Below are 19,914 nucleotides of genomic sequence, written 5' to 3'. Positions count from 1 at the left end.
TGCTTAATACAAACAGGATGTACAGCAATACACAAATATCTTAACAAATGAAAAAGAATTAAAGGATTATAAGTATTATTATAAGTATTAATTATAAGTATTACAAAATTATTACTTTCTACATAAATATAAAAATCACTGCCTTCATCTTGGAGTGCTTTTTCAGTTTATTCATGACAATTTGCATTTGTTTAATATCATTATTATTATTACTATTATTTATTATATGCATATTTATATTTGTTTTATTAAAAACAAACTTAGATTTGTCCACCTGTCAGGTTTTGGACAATATGGGGCATAGCACGTGTGTTTGGATATACAGTATATAGGGCGCAAAAGCATTAAGGGCATGTCTGAATCCAACTGGGCTGTGCTTATTCTTTTAATGAATTATGGGTGTGTTTTAAAAATAAAATCAGAGTCTCATCTCCCATTCTCTTTAAGAGTCAGCTGTGTCCAGGGCCAGAGTGGGACTCATTTTCAGCCCTGGAGTTTCAAGCCAGACCGGCCCACCTCAGTTCACGACTGATTCCAATTCAGTTTCTAATGACACTATCAGGTTTTTTTCAAGAAAACAGCTGCTTTAGAAATTCAAATGTTCAACAGCCCTAACAGTATTATATGCCTTAACAATAAAAATGAAAAAAAAAAAAAACTTTGCAGGTGAGATTCGTACACGGGTCTGCAGCAAAGAACGGCTAAGTCCTTACCACTGGACCACAATGGCTCTATTCTTATGAGGGTAAAAAATAACTAATGACTTGCATACCTTAAGACACAGCACTACTTTCTTTTGATGGCTCAATCTTTTTCTCCCATTTTTAGATTTCTGATCAAGTTATGTCAGATTTATTAATGTAGTGAGTCATTTGAGCAGGTGTATTATTCATTTTATTCAAATTCTTATATTCACTAAGGTGCTGCTGTTTGGGGTCGATAGTTACATTACATCATCATCATTAACATTAGTTAACCTGCAGGCTGCATCTTTCTCACGGGTCTGCGAGAAAATAAATAAAAAGAGCGGCGCTGCGGCAAAATAATGAATAAAAAGAGTAAAGATTTGGTCAAATAAATAAATAGAAAAAAAAGTGTAACTGCTGAGAGTGCAAGCAGCTAGGGACACCGGCCCTCGCGGCCAAAAAACAGACCGGCCCACCGGGAATTCTCCCGGTCCTCCCGATTAGCCAATCCGGGCCTTGCTGTGTCGTGCCATAGCCATTTGCTATTAACATGGCGGATATTGTAAGTGGAAAAACAGAACGCTTTACTTGTAAAAAAACAGCTAAACAGACCATCTGCAACACGAGGAGAAAGAATGAGCCTCCTCCAATCGGTCCTTGCTTTCACTTTCTCTCTTTCGTTTTGTACACTCCACTGAAGACATCCATTAGCCTACAAATTTAATTTCATTTATTGAGCGCAAAAATTTGTGTCAAAACTATTTCTAAATTCAGTTCTAATTTAGTTTCTCAAAATAGCAACGCACCAACATTGCACCATAGCTTAATGCGCCTTATTGCACCGGGTGTATGATAGGGCCCTTAGACTTTATGCCTAGATTGTTAAAATAAAGCCTTCAGTTTAAGCTGTTTGTTTCTGATTCATTTAAAAAAATCATTTATTGACAAATTATTATATAATCTGTTATTAGGATCTGTTTTGTCAATAAAATCACATATAAAATGCTCAGCATTTACAGGCGTAAATGGGATCTAAAACATTTTAAGCTTTTCAACATTTGACCACAACTGGAGGGAGTCGAAACATTTTTAATTAGATTGCTTTCAATAGTGTAAACACTCAATGTGCTCCTAATGTCAAAAAAGATCACCTACTCCAAACCTACTGACCTAACATGTATGAGACATGTTGTGTTGAGTATTTTAGACAGGAATGTGGTATTTCACAACAATAATCCATCCACATAAGGACGAGAATTGTTGAAAAACGGAACTGTTTGTTATTCAAAACCAGTCTTATTCAAACCTATAGTTCATTCTTCTTTTTTCAAGTCTAGTCTCATTTAATCCCATGGGTGTCTAGTGGTGTTTAAGTCAGGGTTTATTTGGAGGCCAGTCAATATCTTCAACACCAACACAAGGTTATTGTCATACTTCGACAGTTAAGACTCTTTACAAATGATTGCAACAAACTCTAGAACTTCATTGTGTTGTGCAACATTAACATTTTTGTTACCGGAATGACTGGAACAGCCATTAATTACAATGGGGTGTGCACATACTTTTGACCATGCAGTGTATCGTGTCCATGTTTTTGAATATTAAAACCACTTCCATCTCCATGTTTGCGCAACTAATGATGATAGAAATATAGTTGCCTAAGTGACTGAATGTCCTGTGCGATCAGACCCATCTGTTTGTGTTCAGACCTGGGGGTAAATGGGGGAGGGTCGCGGTTTGGATTAGGGGTTCGTCTGAGCTTTGTCACGCAAACAACTACAGTATATTGTGCGTCGCTCAGAGAAGATTGATAAATGGACACTAGAATGAGCTGCTAAACAAACAGTCGTAAGTCATTGTGACACATATCTAATCTGTGATAGTGGAGTGGCCAAGTCTCATTGAAACACATCCTGCACAGACATTAATGAACGCTCTCATGACACACCATTAAATCAGCAGCTGCATCTGGTCTCGGACGGAAGGGTGAGATGGGCAGATGAGCTTCCTTAGTGTCTGACAGTGAGCAATCGTGGAGGTTAATACTGTTTCCTCGTGCCGCTTATAATAGGGCTTTCTTTGTCTGCTGTAAATGCTGCTCTGTATGGAGCTCATTACATTACAGATTCTTTCTTGATAGACCAGACTCATCAGTGAAATGTTTGTATTTATATCTTTGTTGGTTAAAAATGTTTATAATTAAATGACATTATTTTCGCAAGATTTTATACAGTATAAATTTAAATGTATAGACTAAACAACACAATCTCACGGCAATTCGTAACTTTTTCATTTAGTGGCTAATTCGTATGAATTCGTACGATCTAATTCGTACAATTTAGTACGATTTGCTTATCCCCCAATGACGGTTGGGGTTAGGGGTGGGGTCAGGTGCCACGCCCCCTTTTTAAAATCGTACCATTTCGTACGACTGAACTCGTACGAATTCGTACGAATTAGCCACTAAACTGGCAAAACGTAAAATACTTACGTTTTCTCGTGAGATCAGGCTGAGACTAAATGGTACCACCTTTGAATAATTCTCCATTGGTTAATGTTAATGTAAAGTTGAAAAGTTGTTTGATGACTCGCAAGACTCAGACGGAGGACAGGAAGTTATTCCTCTGCATAGGAATCGCTATCAGAACATCAAAATATTTCTGTGTTATGTTGTATATAATTGTTGAAATGGGCCAAAATAAGAAAGGCCAAACAGATTTTGTAGACTAATAAATGTTTTAGCTAATAAAGGGGGGAAAGTTCCAAAAACTGTCTGAAAAGCAGATGTAGTAAACATTTTTGTCAGAATGTATTACACAATGTCAATACATTCATTTGACAGCACCAATAAAGATTATATACAGGCCTATGTGTATAAATGTGTTGTGTTATATAAAAATCAGATACAAACACCACAACATTTATACAAAATCCAGGAGAATATAAATAACGTACCCTGCCATAATCGATGCAATGAAATCTCCATCTTGTTTTGTAATCATTAGCTTTTATATGCACAGCAGCGGTGAGTGTTTTTTTGATGGTAAGTTCAACAAGAACAAAAAAGAAATGCAACCCTTGCGAAAAAAAAAAACTAGAATTTTCCCCTTAAAAAAAATAAATAAATAATGATGTAGACTATACATCCATGCTTTTGTATGCTTTCAACTAATTTTTGTTCTGATAAACATTCTTTTGAACCACATTGTAAAGTGTAAAATGTGTACAACTCTTTTTTACAAAAGCTACTGAATAATGCTGCATAGTAACTGACACACTATAATAAATACTGTTACGCTAGTGTAAACTGTAGTGCATTATGATGGTGTAGTGTAGAAAACTGAAGCATATTTAATAATTTGTTTATTACCACAATTGTAATGTAATGTAATGTGTATTTATATAGCGCATTTATTGTGTATGGCAATACACCCAAAGCGCTTCACAATCATGAGGGGGGGTCTCTTCACACCACCACCAGTGTGCAGCATCCACTTGGATGATGCAACGGCTGCCACAGGACAACGGCGCCAGTGCGCTCACCACACACCAGCTATTGGTGGAGTGGAGGGACAGTGATAGAGCCAATTCGGTGGAAGGGGATGATTGGGAGGCCATGATCGTAAGGGCCGATAGAGGGACTTTGGCCAGGACACCGGGGTTACACCCCTGCTCTTTCACGAGAAGTGCCATGGGATTTTTAATGACCACAGAGAGTCAGGACCTCGGTTTAACGTCTCATCCGAAAGACGGATTGTCTTTGTGACAATTGACAATTGACAATTGTGTTGTACCACAGCAACAATATAGTTACTATGACTATTTAAAATGAGTAATTATATGTAGTATGCTTCCAAACAATACAGCATTTACTATATATAAATTTATATATTTATGTACATACTTTATTACTTTAGTATTATCATGTTACGTAATAGCTTATACAGTAAATACCACCTTAATGACAGGCAAATATATTTTGGTTAAGCAGAAAACTCATTTAGTCTCAATAGCAAAAATACAAACTTTCCTCCATGTCTGATTGTCTCATTTCCTCCATGTTTAAATAAAATAACGTCAAGATAAGATAACGCTAAGATAGCTTAATAATTGTATTACTTATTATCAGTTTATGTTAATAAATACATTGACTAATAATAACTAATGGACCATTATTTTAAAGTGTTTCCAAGTAAACTGTATATACAGTTGAAGTCAAAATTATTAGCCCCCCATTTAAATTTTTTTTCTATTTTTAATATTTCCCAAATTAAGTTTATGCCATGATTATCAGCAATCTAGTAGCTGCTGATCGCTTAAGGACTAAACCTACCATTTCTGGACTACAAGACCCAGTCATACAACACACACACACAACTGGTTCCAGATAAAGACTGATTAAGCTCTCACAGCTGTAGCTGCTCAAGGACTGATTAATGCACTACATAAGGAGCACAAACACAAACACTGTTGCTGAGTCTTGTTATCTGATATAGTGACACTACAACGCGTTTGCTTTGTCTGCCTTTGCCATGTTGTTGAAACTTGCCTTGTTTATTTGTTTAATTCTGTTTGCTGCCTGCCCCTGACCATCTGTCTGGCTTTTGTTTATGATTCTGTACTGCCTGTATACATCTGTTTGCTCTTGTATTGACCACTGCTTGCCTGACTACCGAATAAACCTGAACCATCACCTTTGCTGTCAGTGTAACACCCTGGGTTACAGTTTAACAGAGCAAGGACATTTTCACAGTATGTCGGATAATTATTTTTTTTTCTGGAAAAAGTCTTATTTGTTTTATTTCGGCTAAAATAAAAGCAGTTTTTATTATTTTTTAAAAAACATTTTAAGGTCAAAATTATTAAGCTTTATTAGTAACCAGGGTAGTGACACTGACAACAGAGGTGCGGATCCACATGCAGTTTTATTAGCGAGGTCAGGCCAGCAATGGTCAACACGGGCAAACAGATGTATACAGGCAAACCAGAATCATAGTCAACAGGCAGGCAGATGGTCAGAAGCAGGCAGCAAACAGGATTAAACAAGTAAACAAGGCAAGGATCAAAAAACACGGTAAAGCAAGACAAAGAAATTGTTTTGTAGTCTCACTAAAACAATAGACAAGACTCAGCAACAACTGTGTGTTTAAGGGTGCTTTCACACCTACACTTTTGTTTCGGAACCTGTCTCGTTTGCCCAGTTAGCGCGGTTCATTTAGAACCAGCAATCGCACTAGGATCCGCGCCAAATCAATTGATCCGAGATCTGAGGTGGTCTCGGCTCGATTAAAACGAACACTGGAGCAGATCGATTGCAGTGAGAAATCGATATGATCCGAGCGCGGTTATATCACAGTGTTTTATGGATATGTAATAGGCATACGACTATATGGAGAGAGAATTATGAGTAGGGCAGGAAGTTTCGGGAGTCTCCCGAATGCCCTCAAACGAGAGATAATCTCCCGGTAATCTCGCGCCTCCCTCCCGGTCCTCACATATGTCGTGCACCCTTCTCACCCCTCCCCACTTCATCTCTTCTCGCTCTTCAGACACGTCACGCGCACCTTGTCAAACACCATCAAACCACCACCTCCCCTGACAGCTGAGCGGGACTTAAAATAAAAATAAACCCTGACACTCTGACCAATGTGAGGAGAGTTTACTCAGACATGACTTGTTTTAGCTCTTTTGGTCAGTTTAGAAACTTTGCAGTTTGAAAGCGAACCACACCAAGAGCAAAGAGCAAATATTTAACAATTTTAATCCCTGTTTCGGAACAACTGAATCGATTCAAAGGTGTGAAAGCACCCTAAGAGGTGTTCTTATTGTCCAAGTAATCAGTCTGTGAGCAGCTTCAGCTTTGAGAGTGTAATCAGTCAGGATCTGGAACATGTGTGTGTGAGTGGAGTGCATGTATAGAGTTGTAGTCCATCAAATGGTGGATTTGTAGTCCGTTAACACTTGTGAGTGTTTTCCAGTGATCTATTGTGTTTTAGATTGCTGGTGATCATGACAATTACTTTAAGCTATATTTTTTTCAATAGTCTACAGAAAAAACCATCATTATAAAATAATTTGCTTAATTATCCTAACCTGCCTCGCTATGTTTGTACCACCTTTATTTGCAAGCCAATACATGTCCCTGCATAGTACTTTTGTTGTATGAAATGTACTGTGACATAATTGGCTATCATTAATTAGACAATTTTCACAAGACTGAAGCCTATACAGCTAGCTGACAGTAATGACGAAAACATAATGATATTGTGCAGTTTATTGCATCGGCTTTCAGTTTAAGTACATTTCCGATTTATATTGCAAATTTAAAATCTCTATACAGTATAAAGTCTAAAGTCTTGGAACATCAACATGGGGTATTCTCTGTACTAGAAGCAATCTAATTAAGCTATAGGCAAAGTAATCACAGTTTACAGAAATACATCTTGTGAGTTCAAAGGTGCAGCAGCTGTGAGAGAAGTGTGAAGATGAAAGTGTCGTGTGGCGTTTCTCTTTGTCAGTCACTGCTGAGAGCTGTGAAACACTGCGACACAATTATTCTACTCAAAAAAGAAGAGTCACACTCACAGTGGAGGATTCCCCTCTGCAGAACATAATGAATAAACAGGACAAAAGAAAGAGCTGCTTTAATTTCTGGCGAGTGCTTCAACAACACGTCTCCCATGTTTATGACCGAGGTCAATAGGTGGAGATCACTGTAGGCGGTTTTTCTCTCTTTTTTCAGGCTGTTTAAATGCACTTACAATGAAACTACAATCATTAAACAAAACTATCCTAAAATTAACCCAATGGCCAATTAAAATAGCTTAATAATTAACATAAATTTTCCACTATTTTAGGGCGAAGCCTCATCTCACGAGGAAATGTAATTATTTTACATTATGTCATGTTAGTTGATAAGTCATACAACTTGTTCGGTTCAGACGTACAAAAATTTGACATTTTAAAAAGGAGCCGTGGCACCCAACTCCGCCCCTAAACCCAACCGTCATTTGGGGATAAGCACATCATACTAAATTGTAGAAATGAGATCATATGAATTCATATGAATTAGCCTCTGAATCAAAAAGTTACGAATTGTTGAAAATCTGTATACTATGTGCCTGCATTATAATTTGTTTATTAATTTTGAAAATCACCATTTAGTTGTAATTAAGTAATTAAGATCCTGTTTTTATGCAAAAAAAATATTTCACCTTGTAATTGACAGCACAGTGGGCATTGTCTTTCATGTAACTGCTGATTGCCGTCCAGTTTAAAAAAAAAACTCTATCAAGAATGAACTTGTGAAATTAATTTTTAATAAAAAGGATTTAAAAAAAACTGAAATAAACATTCTAGATATCACCAATTAAATGGTTTTCTATAGACTGTAGGTCACATATACTTTTTTAGTTTTTATTCAGCAACAATCATGGAGAGTCCTGTCAATCTAATGCCATGGAAAATTAAATAGCAGCATATACCGTCTCTCTGCACTTCACAAAGGTCTGCTTACTCTGTTACATCATCCTAGCACAGTTTTTATCATTGGTATAATTTAAATGTGGTAGCGAAAAACTGTTCAATGCAACCATTTCAGCTAAATGTAGTTGATGTAATGTCAAACCATTTTCAATCCATAGAGTAAGAATTAAAAAAAAAAAAAAATTCAACAAGTAACCCCCTTTAACAAGAAAATCTAAGACTCTATCCCAATTCTATTCCTTAGCCCTTCCCTTTACCCCTACCCCTCATTTTGTTCGTTCAAATGAAGGGATAGAGGTCTCCCAATTCTCTTTAGCTTGAAGGCATAGGGCTGAGGGGAGGGGCTAGATAGCTCCTGAGACAGAGATTTTTCAGGATCACACTCTAAACCAAGGGGTAAGAAAATTACATTTAATATGAACATGAATACACTAGCCACAATGGCAGCATGGCTACACACAGAAGTAAGGAGATGCACAAATTAGCTTTTTTTATCATTATTTTGAATTTTTACAACAAACAACCATATGTTTTAATACATTCATAACAGCGTTCATGTTTAACCATCATGCTTTTAAGAAAAAAATGCAAAACCCCCTGCTAAATTTCACTGTTTATAATCCACAACTTTAACATCTGACACTCGATTACACTCGAATACCCTGTCAGAAAAGTTTAGTGGCTGGGAATGAGCCTTTTACAGTGTCTGCTATAATGTTATTGTTGTTTTGGTGTGTTTATATAGATGAATATGGCCAGGTTGTAAATACACAGTACAGTTAGCTTATTGCCACATTATATCATTATGATGACACAATATATGCCTTCAGTGATTTCCCGAAGATGAATACCAAAAAATAACGCAACTGGAATAACTACAGCAGTCGCAATTATCGATCTTATATGAAGCAGGAGCTTGCGCTGAGTTATGATGACATGTGCAGGTGTTAAAGTGGTGTCTCATTTCTTAGGGGTAAATTTTGAAGTCCTTGCCCATCATTCTCTGTTTTAAGGGTCATGGGAAAAGTGAAGGGGTAGGGATAAAATATTAGAATTGGGATTAGGCCTAGGACTTGCCTACACTGCTCAACCCATTTACAGCTGCATTTAGGGTCATCCACTTGTGACTGGACCGACAAAAGTCTTATTACCAAAGGGTGGTACTACTTTCATTTGAGGATGCTTAAAACCTAACACTGCAGCATTAACACTGTTGCTAAACTGCGAGTTTACCTAGGAATAAAAGCAGTATTTTGAAAAACAAATACCACACTGTTAAAAGCCCCTTTGAGTGTCATTCCATGTATAGATTTGTGAAAATTTAGCGCAATACTGATTTGTAATTTACTTTTTTTTTGTAATCAGCCCGAAGGGGTGATCTGAATATTTCTAATAACAATATCACACAAGGTACACGTGTACATTTGAGGAAACGATTACCCCCAGGCATCTGTTCTTTGAAACCCTGATTGCCTGTAAGTTCAGTGCAGAATCTGTGAAAATGGCTTATTCAGTACATTGACTACATGCAGGACTTACTAATGGACTCGGGTCTCCTTCCCCCAGCGCCGGCTGTGATCTGCAGCCAAAGGATGCAATGATATGGATCACAGCCTCCTTATGGGGCAATTCTGGAGGATTCAGGCTCAAATACAAACACTATCAGTCTCTGCCTTTGAAGTGGGCCAATAGAACTCAAGTTGAGGAACAACCTCACCCATTGTGCTCCAAATTACTTTGTTTACCTTTTTGCTGTTTGTATCATCTGAAGGTCTTGTTCTCCAGTCCTTTAAAAACAATGTGAAATCTCCTGACGAGAGTGGATTTTGTGTCCACTCTTATTTAATGTATGATTTAATGTGTTTTGAAACTAACTGTTTGGGTGTGTTGTGCTTATTGCTACATGTTAGCTGGAGCTCTTTTTTGAACAAAATATGAGTGTATGCATCGCAGTCTGCAATTGTTTGGTTTATACTTCAAGATCTACACATTTGAGGCCTACAACATTTTTATATGACTAATATCAGTCTAATATTTTACAATATGTCATTCTGTTGAAATTCTCATTGGATAAAAGGTGTGCAATGATCTAAATTATCTGGAATACCTGATTCTGATTGTTCATTTGTGATATTCCAAAACATGTTATTCCTAGATAACAACCACTGAAACTAATAACATGCTTATCTGGTGTCTTTGAATCATCTTTACTGTCAGCGAATGTGTTTTCATCCATATTTATATGCTTGTCTGTCACCCAGCTGTTTTTGACTTTTTGTTGCCGTCTTATGACTGAATAATAAACTAGTTAATGGATGCTCCATCAGCTCTATTCAGCCTTTTTTGTTTCTGTTAGCTTTACAATTTATTTAAAGAATTTAAAAACTATTATGGCTCAGAACAATGTTTTGTGTTTAATTTTTAAGTTTAGTAGCAAGTTGCCAGGATGAAGTTAACTGATTTCAGGAAATTAACCCTTTAGGCTTATAAAAATGCTGATATACCCAGCCATATCTCATGAGAAAACATAACTATTTTACGTTTTTTCAGTTTAGTGGCTAATTCGTACAAATTTGTTTGAGTTCAGTCGTATGAAAAATATGCGATTTTAAAAAGGAGGCATGGCACCAAACCCCATCCCTTAACGTCATTGGAGGATGAGAACATTTTACTAAATTGTACAAGTAAGTATCATACAAATTCATACAAATTATCCTCTAAATAAAAAAGTTATGAATTGCTTTGTGATAGCATTGGATAAACCATGTCATCTTTCAGACAGGTTGAAGCTAAGCAGGGCTAAGCCTTGACAATACCTGGATGAGAGACATGGGAAAAACTAGGCTGCTGTTGGAAGTAGTGTTAGTGAGGCCAGCAGGGGGCACTCAAGCTGCGGTCTGTCCTAATGCTCCAGTAAAGTGAAGGGGACATTATACTGTCAGTGAGCGCTGTCTTTTGGATGAGACGTTAAACCGAGGTCCTGACTCTCTGTGGTCATTAAAAATCCCATGGCACTTCTCGTAAAGAGTAGGGGTGTAACCCTGGTGTCCAGGCCAAATGCCCTCTATTAGCCCTTACCAATCATAGCCTCATAATCATTTGCATTAACCAAATTGGCTCTATCACACCAATAGCTGGTGTGTGGTGAGTGTACTGGCGCCATTGTCCTGTGGCTGCCGTCGCATCATCCAAGTGGATGCTGCACACTGGTGGTGGGGTGAAGCACTTAGGGTTTATGGCCATACACAATAAATGCACTACACACTACAATACGTTACATTCTGAAAATACTTTATTTCTTAATGCACAGTATTTACATTATTATGTGTGTAGATAAAACATTTTCAGAGCAATGTAAGAAAATACATTTCAGTCTTTCTATCTTAAAAATGTAATTATTTGTCAGTGCCTTTCTCTTTGACCTAGCACTACATCAACACATAGTATTACAGGCTTCACGGTGACCCGAGTTAAACTTTCTCTGGGCCGCTTACTTTCCTTACGGTAATGTCCACTGTCCTACAACAATAAAGGTGAAACCCCCTAAAATAATCAAATATTTCAAATGTATACAGGTATGTTATTATATTATAGAAATATTTAAATAAATATTGTGCTTTGACTTTTTTTATTACTGACCTTTTCCATTCTGTTTACCTTTGTTCATTTCTTTGTGAAATTTTATAGTGATTTCTAAGTTTTTTTTGTACCAATTCATACACAAATTGAATGTTTTTTTGCTTTAGTTTATATAAATGTAAATGCAAAACATGACTATACATTTTAAAGCTGCTAAGTTTTGTCAACCTACGTTTGTTTAACTAAAATGATACATAAAATCATATATTTGTTTAAATGTACTATAATATCATATTTTGTTGTTTGTGTTGTGTGTATAAATATAAACCATTAACTTAAATATAATAATTTTATTGCATTTTTATATAAACACAAAACATTGTTTTGTGTATAAACTGTTTAAGGTGGGACAGCTTTTACTTTAATTGCATGGATGTTTTGTTTAGTTTTTTCAGAAACATATGTATGGTTTACTCTATAGAAACATATTGCTTGTGTGTAACTGTGTTTGACCTTTTTGAGACAGACAAGGTGTGTGTACAGAATAAACAGAGTGGTTACATTGGTTAATCATACCAGCATACCGGTTCTGCCAAGCGCTTAAATTAATAACTGTCAGATACTCCTGCCCGACCTGAGAAAAGGTAAACACACAGTAATGTCTGGTTTAAACATGCGTTGAGGTTTTTGTTACCTTGTCCCTCAAAGTTCAAAATATTGCTCTTTAATGTTTCACTCATCTTGTGTTAGGTTTAAATTAACGGGTAAGAGTTTTAAAGCGTTTGTTCACCTCGAAATAAAAATTCTGTAATCATGTTATGTCCTTCTAAGACTTGATCAAATATGTCAAAAAGTAAGTAAATCTTCCCCTTTTTTGGCAAATAGGCTCATTTTACAACTCCCCTAAAGTAAAACAGTCGAGATTTTCCATTTTTCAATCCATTCAGAAGATCTCTGGGCCTGGCGGGACTACTTTTAGCGGTCACACTTTACAATAAGGTTCATTAGTTAATGTTCACTTTAGAGCTAGTATTTGAATAATTCTCTAGCATAATGTCTAAAATATTGACAAAACGGGTGATTTTGCTCACATTTTAAGATTATAAAGCTGAACAACATGAAATGCCATTAATGTACAGATATATCTTCCAGTATTTCTCTGTAGCAATTGAAAGATGACAATATTACTATGGTATAAATGCAGCACTACAACTAGAGGTGTGAACCTACACTGGTCTCACAGTTCGGTTATGATTATCATGCCATCAATTCGGTTCAATTCAATATCTCGATGCATCACGGTGCATTGACGGTGCTTTCCATAAACAGTTTTATTTATTTTTTTCACAGCACAGCAGTTATTGTATCAAAATGTATAAATATATTTCTATATTATTTGTAATACAATTTTGGCCTTAAATAAAAACAGTCAGATATATAAACTGTACCTTTAAACAACACGAGCATTTATAGCAAAAAAACAAATATAAATATCCCGCTCACTTTCTGAGCCGTTTAGCAAGTTCTTTCAAAATCACCCGTTTTGTCAATATTTTAGACATTATGCTAGAGAATCATTCAAATACTAGCTCTACAGTGAAGTGTGTGAAATAGAAATGGTTTGTGCTGTTGTGATGTCAGCTGCAGATGTGAATGAATGGCAGAAGAAAGTAGTTCCTGTTATAAAAGAGTTTTGGCACTCTCCGTGTTTGATTTTCTTTTTTTATATACACGGTTATGCCATCGAACTGTTGTATAAATGCAATATCACAATCTTAGCAATGCGATGTGGCTATATATTGTCACTGGTGTGACACTAAGGCACCAACACACAACTCCCGCCAGTGCCGATGTACAGTCACATCGCACTACTACTTGTGTAATATTGCTTATCTATATAACCATATAACCAATCATAGTCATACAACCAATTGATTTAATTTAACAACTTTTTTTTTTCACAAATTCTGTTTTCACAAATCCCTGTTAGAATAAAAAGGTAAAATAAATTTTTTTTTATTATTCAATGAAAACGTTATAGGCCTCATTTGCAACAACATTTTAGAGTGCACTAATCCACCAAGACTAAAGCACTGTGATGTGTTTTGTGTAGATTTCTGCTAGATGTGCTGTGCTGAGTTGATGTGGAGATGCTGGGATGTCACTTTAGCGAGGTGAAGCCGAGCAGCACTAAGGTGTTCTCCCATTACACTATGCAGCGGTTCAATATGTTGCCATGACAACCAGTCTGCTCAATTAGAGAAATGTCCTCAACCCCCCACTCGCAGCACTGGTCTGATGTCTTTGCAGTGCATTTTGAGGTTCATATAGTGAAGCAATTATATTCCTGGCAAAAAAAAAAAAAAGAATAGCGATAGAATCTTAAGATGTCTTTAGTCATGCTTTTCTTTTCTGCAGTCATCTCAGGCACTTTGAAGGTTAAGCAAGATACTGCAGGTGAATAGGTAAACAATATCTAGCAGTTACAACCATTGAGCATGCTTCCCAAGCTGATTATATACATTGTTTCTTATGAAATGTTTTTTAAAATGTAATATAATAATCAATTTAAACATTATACAAATAAATAAATAAAAATCTAAACATTGAATGAGGTCAGACTAGATGTTTTTAGAAAGGTGGATGTGTGAATCTGAATCCTAAATTCTAAACATATTTTAAACAGCAAAGGGAAACTATTTTATAGGATTATAGTAACAGATTATACTAGTATATAATCAGCCATATAATGTAAACTATATAAATTATATGAAGTCCCCACGTAAAATCTTTCAAAATAGAGTTATGAATAAAACCATAAAATCTGGCCTATGTACAGTTTATATACAAAAGTAATAGAATATTTAATTATTTTTGCATATATATATATATATATATATATATATATATATATATATATATATATATATATATATATTTATGTGTGCGACACGGTGGCTCACTGATTAGCACTGTCATCTCACAGCAAAAAGGTCGTTGGCTAGGTCAGCAGGCATTTCTTTGTGGGGTTTGCACATTCTCCCCATGTTCGCTTGCATTTCTTCCAGCTGCTCAGGTTTCCTCTAATAAACTAAACTGTCCGTAGTGTATGTGTGTGAATGAGTGTTTATGGATGTTTCCTGGTAATGGGTTGCAGCTAAAAGGGTATCCGCTGTGTAAAACATATACTGGATAATTTGTCGTTAATTTTGCTGTGGCGACTCCTGATAAATAAAGGGGCTAAGCCAAAGAAAAATAAATGAATTGTATATATATATATATATATATATATATATATATATATATATATATATATATATATATATATATAAACACACAAACACACAGTTGACGTCAGAATCATTAGACCCCTGAATCAGCAGCCCCTGTTATTTTTCCCCCAATTTCTGTTTAACAGAGAGAAGATTTTTTTTTCAAGACTTTTCTAAGCATAATAGTTTTAATAACTCATTTCTTATAACTTATTTATTTTATCTTTGCCACGATGACAGTAAATAATATTTGACTAGATATTTTTCAAGACACTTCTATACAGCTTAAAGTGACATTTAAAGGCTTAAATGGGTTAATTAGGTTAACTAGGCAGGTTATGGTAATTAGGCAAGTTATTGTATAATGATGGTTTGTTCAGTAGACTATAGAAAATATATAGCCTAAAGGGGCTAATAATTTTGACCTTAACATGTTTTTCTTTATTATTAAATAATGCTTTTATCCTGGCCAAATTAAAACAAATAAGACTTTCCCCAAAAGAAAAAGTATTATAAGACATACTGTGAAAATTCCCTCGCTATGTTTAACATCATTTGGGAAATATATATATATATATATATATATATATATATATATATATATATATATATATATATATATATATATATAGTTGAAGTCAGAATTATTACCCCCCCCCCTGAATTATTAGTGCCCCTGTTTATTTTTTTTCCCAAATTTCTGTTTAATGGAGGGAAGATTGTTTCAGCACATTTCTAAGCATAATAGTTTTAATTACTCATCTCTAATAACAAATTTATTTTATCTTTGCCATGATAACAGTAAATAATATTTTACTTGATATTTTTTAAGACACTTCTATACAGCTTAAAGTGACATTTAAAGACTTAACTATGTTATTTAAGTTAACTAGGCAGGTCAGGGTAATTAGGCAAGTTATTGTATAACGATGGTTTGCTTAGTAAATTATTGAAAAAAAATGCTAATAATAGGGGCTAATGCTAATAATTTTTGTCCCAAAAATGTTTTTTAAAAAATCAATAACTGCTTTTATTATAGCCGAAATAAAACAAATAAGACATTCTCTAGAAGAAAAAATATTATCAGACATACCGTGAAAATTTCATTGCTCGTTTAAAATAAATTTGGCGAAATATTTAAAAATCAAAATCAAAATCAAAAGGGGGCTAATAATTCTGACTTCAACTGTATATATATATATATTGTGTACGGTCATCATGAACAAAAAAAGTAAACTAATTATTATAAATTAGTTCTTTAAAATGTTTTTTTCCATAAGCAACACTAGAGAAATATTTGAAAAATAATTATATTTAAACATGAGGTCATTTATATTTTCAGTACACAGTGTTTATAATCTTAGCTGAAAATTTATTTCTGTACATAGGAAGTATTCTTTTATGAGTAAATATTCTCAGTACATTGAGAACATGGCCTTTAAAAAATAGATATTTTAATTGAAATTCCAACACAAACCGATTTAGTAAAGTGCAACAAAAGAAACACTAAAGTTCACTTTTTTTTACATTCTGACAAATCACTAAATGAGCCCAAAATCTCAACGCTGACAGATGTATGAAAATTCTGTGTTTTAGCCTGCAGTGTCTGGCTTTAAATGGGGGCTTGACTGAACTGTCCGCATGGATCTTTTTGGTGTGGATGACAGGAGGACAAGCAGAGAGCATCTGCCCTCCAGGGCGAGTGAATGCCGGCTGAATGGAGAGCAGAACACAAGCGCTGCGTTGCCAATGGTAACGTGCAACAGTACACCATGCTGAGAGAGAGAGAGAGAGAGAGAGAGAGAGAGAGTGAACAAGGGATGAGGGGGAGGGAGATCCAGGACAGGTAGTGAAATAAGAGAACACTGTTCACTCTCTGCATATATAGGCTGTATAATGATGATTACTCACTACTCCTCTGATTCTGAGAAGTCCTGCTTCAAGGACACAGAGAATTAGCTCTTGAAGGCGAAGAGCTCAGCACTACATAGTTTGTCAAAATGCAGCCTGCACGTTTATGAGGAACTCAATATGTCACCACTGAATAAGAACTTGGCTGAGCTTGCCGTGATCTTGTCCTTGAAGTGTGTTGAGATGTTAGATTTTTTTATTTATTTATTTATTTTTTTTTACAGTGATTGCTGGTTGACTGGTTGGAAAATGGTCTCCTTTTTACAGTATTTGAGCTTTGATGATATAATGTATTGGGGTTTTTGATGTGTTTATGTGTGTAAAAACAGTATGTACATACATTTAAAGTCTCAACGCAATCTCACCGCAATTCATAACTTTTTGATTTAGTGGCTAATTCGTATGAATTCGTACAATCTAATTTGTACAATTTAATACGATTTGCTCATCACCCAATGACAGTTGGGGTTAGGGGTTGGGTTGGGTGCCACGCCTCCTTTTAAAAATCGTACATTTTCATACAACTGAACTTACAAATTTTTACAAATTAGTCACTAAACTGACAAAATGTAAAATACTAGGAATGCCACAGCTCTCAATATAATATTGCACCGTTCTGAAGGCAGGAAAGCAGAGAAGGTAATAAAGTCCTACAAATAGCAACAATCCCTCGCCAAATCTTTCAAGCAAACATACCCAACTGGTTCCGAGAGACACATAAAAATAACAAAGGCAGTGCGGATGTTTATTGCTAAAGTTTTGCAGCCGTTTTTGGTGATTGGAGATGCAGGCTTTTGTCATCTTATAAAAGCACTCGATCCGTGTTCAGACTACTATCTCCCACATTTTTCAGCACCGAGATTATTAGGATGGTTTATTTATGTTTACTTAAGTGCAAATATGTTTATTTGAAATGGCCAGTTTATCTTTATTAACTCCACATGTGTGTTTGTTTTCAAAAATGTAGGAATTTATGTGTTCCCCAGTTTGTACATAGGCTGCCAGCAGCTGTGAGATTTCAGTGTTAATTTTATTTTATACAATACACTAGGAACTTGTGTACTTTTCTTGGCTTTAAAGTAAAATAAAGGAGTATTGCAATAAATGTTTTTTATTACTGTTTATTACTTACTGTTTCTAATGCCTATATAATAATAAATAAAAAAATAAAAAAACACGTGTCAAGCCATTAGAACCGAACTGAACTTAAAACCGTTAAAAAAAACGAGGCATGTATTGAACCGTGGGCTAACTGTATTGTTGCATCCCTATAAAATACTGACGTTTCCTCGTGAGATTAGGCTGAAAGTCCCCATGAACTGGAAGCTGCTAACGTTTTTTTTCTTGTATTGTGATGCAGTTTCTAGAGAAACGTAAAATTAAATGAGAAAACAGTGGGCGTGGCTTGATTTTCTACTGCGAGCTGATTGGCTGTAGACCATTGTCAATCAGTCTCCTCCATGTCTCCTGTACAGTACAGAATGAGTTCAGCTTGCCAAATTAACATAAATCTTCAATCACTAGCCATGGGAGTTCCAACAAAAAGGTTGTAACTGTCCGCAGCAAAACAATCATAAAGAGAGTGACACACCAGATGTGCCATGCCAGGCAACGCCATGCATTTTAGAATTTTAACATAGGTTTATATCAGGGTACACACACTGGCGGCGCAAGTCAGCAGCTGTCTATGCCCAGCTATTACTCGGGACAATGTTCATATTTCTGCCGCGCCACAAAGTGCCATCTAAATAGTTTCATTTTTAAAAAACATGTGAATGTGCACTTCTGGTGTGTTACTTCTAACTGTCATGTGCGCAAGGATGGAGTCTGCTTTAGTTTTGTGGATCAGTGTCTTTAGGAAAAAGAACATTAAGCTGGATGCCAACATTAACCACACAAAAGCTAAAAACCTTAATGAACCTTTTGCTGACAGCGATGTTGTTTGCGCCTGACAACAGGTTTTGATCTTTGGTTTCATTCTTTAATACTGGACTTACTTGTTTATGAAGGTTTGAACTTAGAAAGTGAGAGTGTTTAAACAAATGAAAAAAGTGTGAAAATGTTAATGCGTGTCTGAGAAAAGTGTATAAAGTGTGTAGTGATGGGTTTTACAGCCTTAAAGCATCTATAATAATTATAGAAAATAAAGCTGATTACTTTGTGGATTTTACCAGGTTATTTTTAAAACTTAACTCTAGCAAATAACAAAGGGCCACTGTATATGTTTTCTGAGACTGTATCATTGTTTATTTAGATTGTCCGAATGAGTTAACAGAATTAATTAGTTTAAAACAATTTGAATGTAAAATGTATCAAGGGGCGAAGCAGTGGTGCAGTAGGTGTCGCCTCACAGCAAAAAGGTCGCTGGGTCGCTGGTTCGAGCCATGGCTCAGTTAGCGTTTCTGTGTTGAGTTTGCATGTTCTCCCTGCATTCGTGTGCTTTTCCTCCGGGTGCTCCGGTTTCCCCCACAGTCCAAAGACATGTGGTACTTGTGAATTGGGTAGGCAAAATTGTCCGTAGTGTATGAGTATTTGTGTGAATGTGTGTATGGATGTTTCCCAGAGATGGGTTGCGGCTGGAAGGGCATTCACTGCTTAAAAACTTGCTGGATAAGTTGGCGGTTCATTCCGCTGTGGTGACCCCGGATTAATAAAGGGACTAAGCCGACAAGAAAATGAATGAATGCATTTGTTTTACATTTTAAGTATCTTTAATATCTACTTTACAATAAGAATAAAAAAAACAAAACTTTGTTTTCATTGTATTTTGTAGGCTGGAAATCAATAAATTATAATGTCAGTATTTCTCTAGTGAATTCTAGTCAAATGTCAGAATGGTCGATCTGTGCCAAAGGTGTCATATCTGATTTGAAATCTGTTTATAGTGGAAAAATGACTTAACTTAATAAGGTCTGTTTATCACACAGAACTACAATATATTTTGAAAAGACCTGGAATATACACTTTCTGAAAAAAAGGTA

This window comes from Danio rerio, chromosome 18 (genome assembly GCF_052040795.2).
Source record: "Danio rerio strain M-AB ecotype USA chromosome 18, GRCz13ab, whole genome shotgun sequence".
Lineage (NCBI taxonomy): Eukaryota > Metazoa > Chordata > Actinopteri > Cypriniformes > Danionidae > Danio > Danio rerio.
The sequence above is the reverse complement of the archived record's forward strand: the minus strand, read 5'-3'. Positions refer to the sequence as shown.